The 10,631-nt window shown below is 42.6% G+C and overlaps 1 protein-coding gene across 3 annotated transcripts in view; it reads right to left on the minus strand.

Annotated features, from left to right (window-relative positions):
• Positions 1-10,362, minus strand: part of creb1b (cAMP responsive element binding protein 1b) — a 63,651-nt gene extending 53,289 nt beyond the window's left edge. The window contains exons 1-2 of one of the 3 annotated variants that reach the window (XM_067988083.1): positions 10,176-10,362; positions 9,126-9,179 (exon numbers count right to left, since the gene is read on the minus strand). The gene's annotated coding sequence lies outside the window, so the exon portion shown is untranslated. Of the gene's footprint in view, positions 1-852; positions 925-9,125; positions 9,180-10,175 lie in introns of those variants that run through there. The other 2 variants (XM_067988082.1, XM_067988085.1) reach the window with 2 other exon arrangements.
• Positions 10,363-10,631: the final 269 nt, after the last annotated feature.

Consider the following 10,631-nt stretch of genomic DNA (forward strand, 5'->3'; position numbering starts at 1 on the left):
ATCCAAAACGTAACCTATTAATTATACATTACGACAACTTTGGCAGACATAATAAAAATCCAACTATATAAGAAATTAGAAAATGACAGTAAATTCAAGCTCTGTGAAGGTGGAAAAGTCACCCAATAAAACAGGCAGTCATCAAACAAGCCAGGCTCCGCACTCCAAGCTATCACAGCAAGAAAGATAAGTCTTTAGATACTGTAGATAAAGCCTTTTGTTAATATAACTCCATTTACAAAGGAACTTTTTACCATTTACAAAGGAGAGCTCCTCTGGTCATTCAATCGATAAATGCACTACCTAGTGTGGGGGGGAGAGGTGTACAGGCCAGGAAGATGCCAGATTCACTCCCTGGTCTGTGTTGTGATATGATGTGGAGATGCCGGTGATGGACTGAGGTGGACAAATGTAAGGACTTGCACAACACCAGGCTATAGTCCAACAGTTTTATTTTAAATCACAAGCTTTCGGAGCTTACCTCCTTCGTCAGGTGAGTGAAGGGTTCTAAAAACGCATAGCATATATATATATATATATATATATATGTATATATATATAGAGACTATATATAGTCAGAGACTATATATGCTATGCGCTTTTAGAACCCTTCACTCACCTGACGAAGGAGGTAAGCTTTGATAGCTTGTGATTTAAAATAAAACTGTTGGACTATAACCTGGTGTTGTGCAAGTCCTTACATGTGTTGTGATAGCTGGTGTCTGCTGGGACATCCCTACCTGGGGACATCATTCATATTTGCTACTAAATGATCACTGCTACAAAGAGTGTGCGTATGGACATGAGGCAAGCACAGGATCAGGCTCAATCGAAAGGTCTGCCATCACTCACCTTCCAGGCTCAAACTTCTAAGATCTTAGATATGGTAGTGAAAAGTTGTAGGTCATATCATGACACGTGTCACTGCATTCAGGAAAGGAAGGGAGAAAATGGAGGAATAAAAAATGAACACCAATATAAAGAAGTTTTAAAACTATAATCTCCACCACCACCAAAACAGATTAACTGGTCATTCATCTCATTACTGTTTTATGGGACCTTGCTATGCACAAATTGACTGCCACATCTGCTTACAGAAGGCATGAATGAACTTCAAAAGCAATTCATTGGTTGTGAAGACCTCTGGTACATCCTTAGGATGTGAAAGGCTTGATATAAATGCAAGTCTTTCTTTAGCTTGCCCACTGCAATATATTCTTTCCCTTTAAAATAATATTTGTGCTCATCGAGGTGAAGAATGTCCGAACTGGTCAACAGAAATCTTTCGTTGCCCAATGTCAGATCGACAGATTTATTTCAGAAAATCTAGTTGAGACATGACATATGGTAAGTGTAGTGTGCTTCGTGACTTTGGACCTTTGGTTCAAATTTTCACCACTGGGGGTTTTTCTCATCTCATGTCTGGGTCTGTTGTAGACTAATTGATAGAGATTGATTGCTTTATGATTAGTCAATAACTCCAATATTGTTGTATCAGGCGACTACCAGGATGGTACAAGGTGAACTAGATGGGCCGTGGTCTTTTTCTTTCTAGCAATTCCTATGTTGCTATGTCAGTATCAAGCACTCCCAGGGCAAGTACAGTGCAACATCTACCGTGACTTTGTCTCAATGTGACAAGACACTCACAGAAGAGCATATCCCATTCCATCAATGTTTATATTCCCTGCTCCCATTTCACCATCTATATGACCTGAGTGAGACTGCCAATTTCTGTTAAATCTCCAAGCATCCAGTTCAGGGTGTACCTGGAGCAGGTTTGCCCATCCTTCCTGTGAGCTGCAGTTGGTCTGTGGAAACGGGCAGACTTTTTTACCCTCTAATTAAGATAGGAAAAAAATACTCTTTTATAAAGATTGATGAATTTACTTACTCAATTGCTTAATAGCTTTAAGATTGCATGCAGACACTTCCCTTCCCTAGGGTCTGCACCTTGACCTAATGGGAAGGCTTGCATGCTCTTCTGACCCTGAGTGTTATGCTGGTGAGAGTATAAATCCTGGTCAGGCCACCCAAGCCAGACAGGTTGAAAGGTCGGAGTCAGGCTAAAGGCCGCCCGCCTATTCTCTTGGTAAGAAGGAAGAAAGACTTGCATTTATATAGAGCCTTTCACGGACTCAGGACGTCCCAAAGTGCTTTACAGCTAATTAAGTACTTTTTGAAGTGTAGTCACTGTTGTAATGAAGGGAAATACAGCAGCCAATTTGCGCACAGCAAGGTCCCAAAAACAACAATGTGATGATGACCAGTTAATCTGTTTTTTAAAAATACTGTTGGTGGATAAATATTGGCCAGGACTCAAGGGAGAACTCCCCTGCTCCTCTTCGAAATAGTGCCTTGGGATCTTTTGCGTCCACCTGGGAGAACAGACGTGGCCTTGGTTTAACGTCTCATCCGAAAGACGGTACTTCCAACAGTGCCCCACTCCCTCAGTACTGCACTGAAGTGTCAACCTAGATATTTGTGCTCAGGTCTCTGGAGTGGGACTTGAACCCATGAATGTAGGGGGTTGAGAGTCAGGCTAACGACCTGTCCATGTTAAAATGCCTTTTGTTATGGAAACAACCCACAAACAAGACGAGTCTGTTACAGATGTGCAAATATAAACATAGAGTTAGATCGAAACTACAGCAAAGAAACAGGTCACTCCGCCCAACTGGTCTATGCCGGCGTTTATGCTCTACTTCATCTAACCACATCAGCATACCCTTCTATTCCTTTCTCCCTCATGTTCTTATCTAGCTTCCCCTTAAACGTATCTATACTATTTGCCTCAAATACTTCTTGTGGTAGCGTGTTCCACATTCTAACCACTCTTTGGGTAAAGAAGTTCCTCCTGAATTCCCTATTGGATTTATTAGCGATTATTTTATATTTATGACTTCTTGTATTGGATTCCCCCACAAGTGGAAACATTTTTTCTACGTCTACCCTATCAAAATCTTAAAGGCCTCCATCAAGTCAGAGAAGCAAAGAATGGTTACAGCACGGAAGGAGGCCATTCGGCCCATCGAGTCCGTGCCGGCTCTATGCAAGAGTAATCTAGCTAGTCCCACTCCCCCGTCCTATTCTCGTAGCTCTGCAAGTTTTTTCCTTTCAAGTACTTATCCAGTTCCCTTTTGAAAGCCATGACTGAATCTGCCTCCACCACCTACCCTGGGAGTTCATTCCAGATCCTAACCACTCGCTGCGTAAAATGAGTTTTTTCTCATGTCACCTTTGGTTCTTTTGCCAATCACCTTAAAAGGTCACCCCTCAGCCTTCTCTTTTCTGGAGAAGAGAACCTTAGCCTGTTCAGCCTTTCCTAATACGGATATCCTCTGAGTTCTGGTATCATCCTTGTGAATTTTCTTTGCACTCTCTCCAATGCCTCCATATCCTTTCTATAATATGAAGACCAGAACTGTGCACAATACTCCAAGTGTGGTCCATAACCATGGTTCTTTACAAGTTTAACATAACTTCTTTGCTTTTCAATTCTATCTCCAAACATCAACTGTGGAAAACTGCGATCTGCTGGATATAAGGCAAGATACTCCAATCGGTGTCAAATATCTTGCTCTGGGCAGACAGCAGTGGAAGAAATGGGTTGCTTCATGTGCCACTAGGCACGGTGGACTATAACTAATAACTAACCAACCAGTCACTTCAGATGGGAGACGGTTTACAAGATAATGGGGATCAAGAATCTATTAAAACAGGATGAAAGCCACCTGTTCAGGTAATTAAACCTATTCCACTATCTCCCTTTTTTGTGGATTCCACCCAACTCTGGTAACATCCTTGGGAAAGTTTTAAAATTCTACCTGCCTCTTCAAAAGGTATATTAAGCAAAACCCCACAGTAACTATGTAGCCTTATAGCCTACATGATATATCCTACCTCAGATCCTTTCTTGGCATTACATCTCCATGGGGGGGTATTAGCAATTCAGAACACATGTTCAAAAAAAGCATTCAATTACCTATCTGTGTTTATCCTTAACCCACAATCCCATTCCCAAACATATATTTATCTAGCTCCTTTTAAAAAAAAGTTACTAATCAGCACCACATTAATTGTTTTATGTGGAAGTCGATTCCACAAATCCACAACTCCACTGGGGGTTGGGTTGGGGGGGGAAATAGCAGGCCTCCTAATCTGGTGTTGCTCGAGGTGTTGTAGACTTACATTCACATCCTCTAATTCTGCATTCAGTCTAAATTAAATGACCTACTTGCATCTACATTATGCAATCCTCTCTGTTTTAAAAATATGTATGATGCCTCTTAATCTTTCTATAATGAAAACAAGCTCAGTTCTTCCTCCCCTCCCCCCTTTCCCTGACTCTCTACTTGTTTATAAACTGTTAACTCTTTAACATCTTCCAGTTGACAAAAAGTCTTTGACCTGAAATCCTAACTGTTTCTTTCTCCAAAGGTGCTGGCTGACTTGCTGAGCTTTTCCAGCATTTTCTGTTTTTATTTCAATTCTGTGAGTCTCTTTTCATTCGACCCCCAAATCCTAGAATCACAGTCATTCTTCACTGAAGCTTCTTCTACACATCAATTGCCCTTTTGAAGATAAACTGCACATAGTATTTCAATATGACCGTATCAATGATGTATAAAGGTTAAAATAACTTTGTTTCAGCTTGCAATCAAATGCCCTTGAGAGGCATCTCAATATATAGTTAGGCGTGCCGATAACAGCTTCACATTAACAGAATACTGTCAGTGAATGATTGGTAATCACCAAATCCTTTTCCTCATCCACCGTTGATGACCAATATCTCTTTATCCTGTGCACTTTATGCCTCAATATGAACAACTTTCATTTAACTACAGTAAAATCAAACTGCCATTCTTTAGCCTATCCACCTATTAAAAAGCTTCCCTTTGTGCACGCAACAATTTATTTTCTTTACCCCACAAACTGCGTGAACAAGGGAGGAAACTAATGGGTTACCCAGCTTATTCAGTTCCTAAGGACAGGATTTGCCTCTCAAATTCCGAGGTCTTCCTCAGTCATTAGAATGAACAGGATTTTATCATTCATTGCCCCACTGTGTATCTCTACATTAACATTGACAAAATACTATGAGACCAATCCTAAAAGTTTGTTGATTGCCCTGATATTTTTTTAAACCACTTCTGACTCCCTCCTAGCTTTATATATCACTGAAGTCTTTAAACCCAACGGTATCGGCTGTGACTCAGTAGCAGCACTCTCGCCTCTGAGTCAGAAGGCTGTGGGTTCGAGACCCACTCCAGAAACTTGAGCGCAAAAATCTAGGCTGACACTCCAGTGCAGTATTGAGGAAGTGCTGCACTGTCGGAGGTGCGTTCTTTTGGATGAGACGTTAAACCGAGGCTCCGTCTGCCCTCTCAGGTAAATGTCTAAGATCCCGTGGCACTATTTTGAGGAAGAGCCGGAGAGTTCTCCCTGGTGTCCCAGCCAATATTTATCCCTCAACCAACATCACAAACAGATTGTCCCGTCATTATCACACTGTTTTTGGCGGGAACTTGCTGTGCACAAATTGGCTGCCGCGTTTCCTACATTACAGCAGTGACTACGCTTCAAAACTACTTCATTGGCTGTAAAGCACTTTGGGACGTGCTGAGATTGTGAAAGGCTCTATACAAATGCAAGTCTTACTTTTTTCATCTCCCAAACAAAGTGTCAAACAATGACACGTAAATGTTATCCTTCCAGTCTGACTGTTTTTTGCAAAGCACATCAAAAGGAAAAAAAAATTCACCCAATAATTCAGTTACATTTTGGGTAACCTCCTCTTAATATTTTGGAATAACTTGTTCTGTATAGTTCACTACCGTTAGTTTTCTGCTACGGTCTGTATTAAGGGATATGGGCCAAAGGCGGGTTTCTGGAGTTAGATCACAGATCAGCCATGATCTTATCAAATGGCGGAGCAGGCACGAGGGGCTGAATGGCCTACTCCTGTTCCTACGTACAGGATTCGCACACGCCACTGAAGCATGGAACTGGTCTTTACAGCACAGTCGGGAAAGTTACAAATGCAGTGCTGAGTGAACAACAGTAAATTTAGACATACTTAAATGCATACTTTTCAGGTACTGACATATAACCTCGACAAAAAAATTATACATTAGCAGCATGTGCACTTCCTATCTACAAACCTCACTTCCTGAAGTCACAATATTTAGTCACACATTTCCCATTAATTTTGCCATGTCAACTGTCACGATATACAACAACTTGCATTTATTTAGCTCCCCTGACATAGAAAAACATCCCAAAGCACTTCATAGAGGAGTATGGAAAAAAATGGATGGTGAGACAAAGGAGATATTAGGAGGGGGTAACCAAAAACTTGGTGAACAAGGTGGATATTAAACAAGGTCTTAAAGGAGAGGGAGGTGGAGAGGCAGAGAGGTTTAGGGAGCAAATTCCAGAACGTGGGGCGTAGGTGGCTGAAGGGAAGGCCACGAATGATGGGGCAAAGTGAAAGGGGGTGGATGCACAACAGGCTGAATTCAGAGGAACATTAATTCAGTGGAGGAGGTTAGAAATAGCGAGGGACGAGGCCATGAAGAGATTTAAACAAAAGGATGAGAATTTTTAATTTGAAGTTTTGGGAGACCAGGAGCTAATGTAGGTCAGTGAAGATAGGGGCGATGAAGCAAGAAAGACAGAGTTTTGCTGATACTAAGTTTATGGAGGGTGGAGGATGGGAGGCTGTCCAGGAGAACAGTGGAATAGTTGAATCTGGAAGTGACAATGGCATGGGTGAGGGTTTCGTTGGAAGATGGGCTGGAGCAGAGGTTTGAGGCAGGAAATGTTAGAGAGATGGAAGTTGGCTGTCTTAGTGATGGAGAGAATATGGGATCGGAAACTCAGATTTGGGGTCGAATGGGACGCTGAGATTGCAAACAGCCTGGTTCAGCCAGACATAGTGCCTGCAGAGCGAGATGGCAAGGCTGCACAGTTTCTGATTGAAACCAAAGATGATGGCATCAGTCTTTCCAATTCTGGAAATTCTGACTCATCCAAGAATGGATCAGGCAAGTAGTCTGACAACAGAGGCCATGAGAGGTCAACAGAGTGGTAGAGAGGCACAGCTGGTGTCATCAGTGTACATGTGAAAGCCAACCCTATGTCTGTGGATGGTATCGCCAATGGGCAGCATCTAGCTGAGGAACAGGTCAAGGATGCATTCTTCGGGGGCACCCGAGGTGACAGTGCGTAGGTGAGAGGAAAAACATCTCTTTATTAGGTAACAGTGGAGCTAAGCAAGGGCAGCAGAGGAAAGGCATTGTAGGAGGAGGAGGATATGGTTAGCTGTGGTTAGGGCAATTTAATGCTACGGGAGGGGCTGGAGGGATTCCAACAGTAAACAGCAGGTGAGATGGACACGAATCAGGGAGGCGACAGCATGTTCAAGTACTTTGAGAGAGGAAATGGAGGTTGGACAAGGGGTGGTAGCTTGCAACGTCAGAGAAATCGAGGGTGGGTTTTTGAGGAAGGGGTGATGTCAGTATATCTGAAAGGGAGAGGGACAGTCCCAAAGGAGAGGAAACCATTTAAAATGTCATCGAACATGGGGAACAGGAAGGGGCAGGGGAGAGGGGTCTAAGGAGGTGTTTGGTAATGGAGAAAAGAAGCCGGGGTTATAGAAACATAGAAAATAGGAGCAAGAGTAGGCCATTCGGCCCTGCTCTGCCATTCAAAATGATCAAGGCTGACTCAGTACCCTGTTCCCGCTTTTTCCCCATATCCCTTGATCCCTTTAGCATTAAGAAATATATCTATCTCCTTCTTGAATACATCTAATGAGTTGGCCTCCACTGCCTTCTGTGGTAGAGAATTCCACAGGTTCACTACCCTCTGAGTGAAGAAATTTCTCCTCATCTCTGTTCTAAATGGCATACCCCGTATCCTGAGACTGTGACCCTGGTTCTGGACTCCTCATCCATCGGGAACATCCTCCCTGCATCTAGTCTGTCTAGTCCTGTTAGAATTTTACATGTTTTGATGAGATCATCTCTCATTCTTCAATACAGGCCTAGTCGACCCAATCTCTCCTCATACGTCAGTCCTGCCATCCCAGGAATCAGTCTGGTAAACCTTTGTTGCACTCCCTCAATGGTAAGGACATCCTTCCTCAGATAAGACCAAAACTGCACACAATACTCCAGATGTGGTCTCACCAAGGTCCTGTATAACTGCAGTGAGACATCCCTGCTCCTGTACTCAAATCCTCTTGCAATGAAGGCCAACATACCATTCGCCTTCCTAACTGCTTGCTGCACCTGAATGCTCCAGGATGATCCTACATAAGTGAGCAGTTTTGGCAGAGCAAGGCCCAGTAGAGCTTGATGTGGTCCATCCAGCCAGATCTGGTGATAGATGGTTAAGCCAAATATTGTGCAGATTCCGGCCACTAGGTTGCTCTGTGCGGCAAGTGCCGAAGTATCTATATATATATATATATAAAAATAAAAACTTATATTCATTATCCTGCATGAATCTGCATTTGATGCTTTGTTTTATTTATTCATAATTTATTATAGTTAAAAAACACTTTGAAACAAGTATTCTGGTAACAAAATACAATTTTATCACTTGAAACCTAGCTTCACTTTAAAAAAAAATACCATGGCAAATGATTCCCACTCTTAACTCTTCCACAGTTGATTGCAATGAGGGTAAAAATGCCAATTTAAAATAAATCCCAGTAATAAGAATGGTCTCTAATCCCTTGACTGGAACAGACACCCGAGAACAATTACTATATATGGGCCACCAAAATACACAATCCAACCAAAGTACACAGTATCACCTGGCTGTATAGTGTTGACCTCAGATAAATCAGCACTTCACTGTGTAACTTACGCAAAAATAAATCAAAAATATACCACAGAGACTTCTGACTGTATTATGTACTGTGAATAGCAGCTGTTTCATTAAAAAAACATCCTGATGGTAAAACCAAGATTGCACACTGATACCAAGTAATTTTATTTAATGTCATCTCTTTGTTTCTTGCTACTGTATTACATGTTGCAGGGAAATGAGGCCAGCACAATAGCATTAAATATAAAGATCGCCCAGAAAATATGCAAAAAATGTTCACATACCTGTAAATAGTTAACACAAAACAGAATTTATTGCTTTATATATTTGCAGGGTTCCTATAAAACAAAATGAATCCTTTAACTACCCTCAAAGCATTGTATAACATTTTAAATTTGAACTGGTACTACAAATTGAGGAAATGTCACAATTGGTCATGCATATTCTATTTATAACTTTTAATCTGCATCAATTCTGTTGCTTTCCCCTCGTCAAAAACAAAATAAAATCAGTAGAAGCTGTTTGTGGCGTCATTCATCATCATGGAGCTAATACCTGTGAAAGTAATTTTCCATACAACTGCTATAAGCAGTATGACCAATCAGTAATAGTGGTTAAACTACATTCTTTCACTTGTACGAAAGACCATTGTAAACCCACAACCATAGGTCTTCTGCACTCCTGGAAGAATTCATATCTTGCACCATCACTTGTACAATTTCATATGTATTTCTGTACCTTTGTATTTAGATGCTACTTGTACAGTAATATCCTACTTCTTGTAAACTCATGAAATAGGAGAGAGAAATTTGGTCAGGATTGTTTTTTTTTTGGTTATATATGTGCATATGGTTATATATTTGATAATAATGGCATACGAAACATTTTACTCATGGTCTCTCACTTCTTGTTAATTGTAATGGTCTGGCGCCCATTTTCTCTAAACAGTAATGATTTTTTAAAAAATTGGTGTTGCAATAGGAACAAGATTGCTTTTCTGTATGCATTTTAACTTAAAAACTATTGCAAGCTAACAAGCCAAAATCGAAAGTGGGAAAAATGGCTGGTGGTTTAATAAGGTTTTGGCGGGGTTTTTCTGGACGGGGGGAAATTCCTTTTCGATGTAAACATTGCTGGAGGCTGCTGCATGAGCAGAGAGAGCCCTTCTCTCCCTCTCCAGTCTGAGAGCCCTGTTCACTCACAGCCGCCATTGTTCAGATCCAGGAAAAAGCTGCTGTTCAGCCCCCACCCACCTCCCCGCGCTCTCTGCGGCTCCTTCTTCCCCTCACCCCCCGTTTCTCTCTCTTTGATTTATCTCGCTCTCTGTCTCTTACCGGTTTTATTTCCCTCAGTCCCGGCTCTCTCTGCTGCCACTGGACACTCACACCGAGACGTAAACACCGCGTCAGTCCCTTACACCTCCACCGCGTCACTCTCTCTCACACACACTGACTAACTGACTGGCTCTCGGCGGCTTCCAGCGTCGAGCGATTCGACTTTGCGCACGCGCGCCCCCGCTAACCGACTCGGGGCTCCAGGGGCAAGAGATCCGACCTGCGCACGCGCAATCGCGCGCATCGGGTTCCTGCCCTGCTCCGGGGCTGAGTTGCGCACGCGCATACGCACCCAACGAGAGAGAGAGAGAGAGAGAGAGCGCGTGTGCGGGCGCGACCGTTACGGTTGTGAGCGCGCGCCAAACCTCAAAGGAAACGCCCGGCACGCTGCGCATGCGTGCGCAACTGTACCCCCCCCCCCCGATTCTTCCACCCACCCGTTTCCCGATAAATGTG

This window comes from Heptranchias perlo, chromosome 7, assembly GCF_035084215.1.
Source record: "Heptranchias perlo isolate sHepPer1 chromosome 7, sHepPer1.hap1, whole genome shotgun sequence".
Classification (NCBI taxonomy): Eukaryota; Metazoa; Chordata; class Chondrichthyes; order Hexanchiformes; family Hexanchidae; genus Heptranchias; species Heptranchias perlo.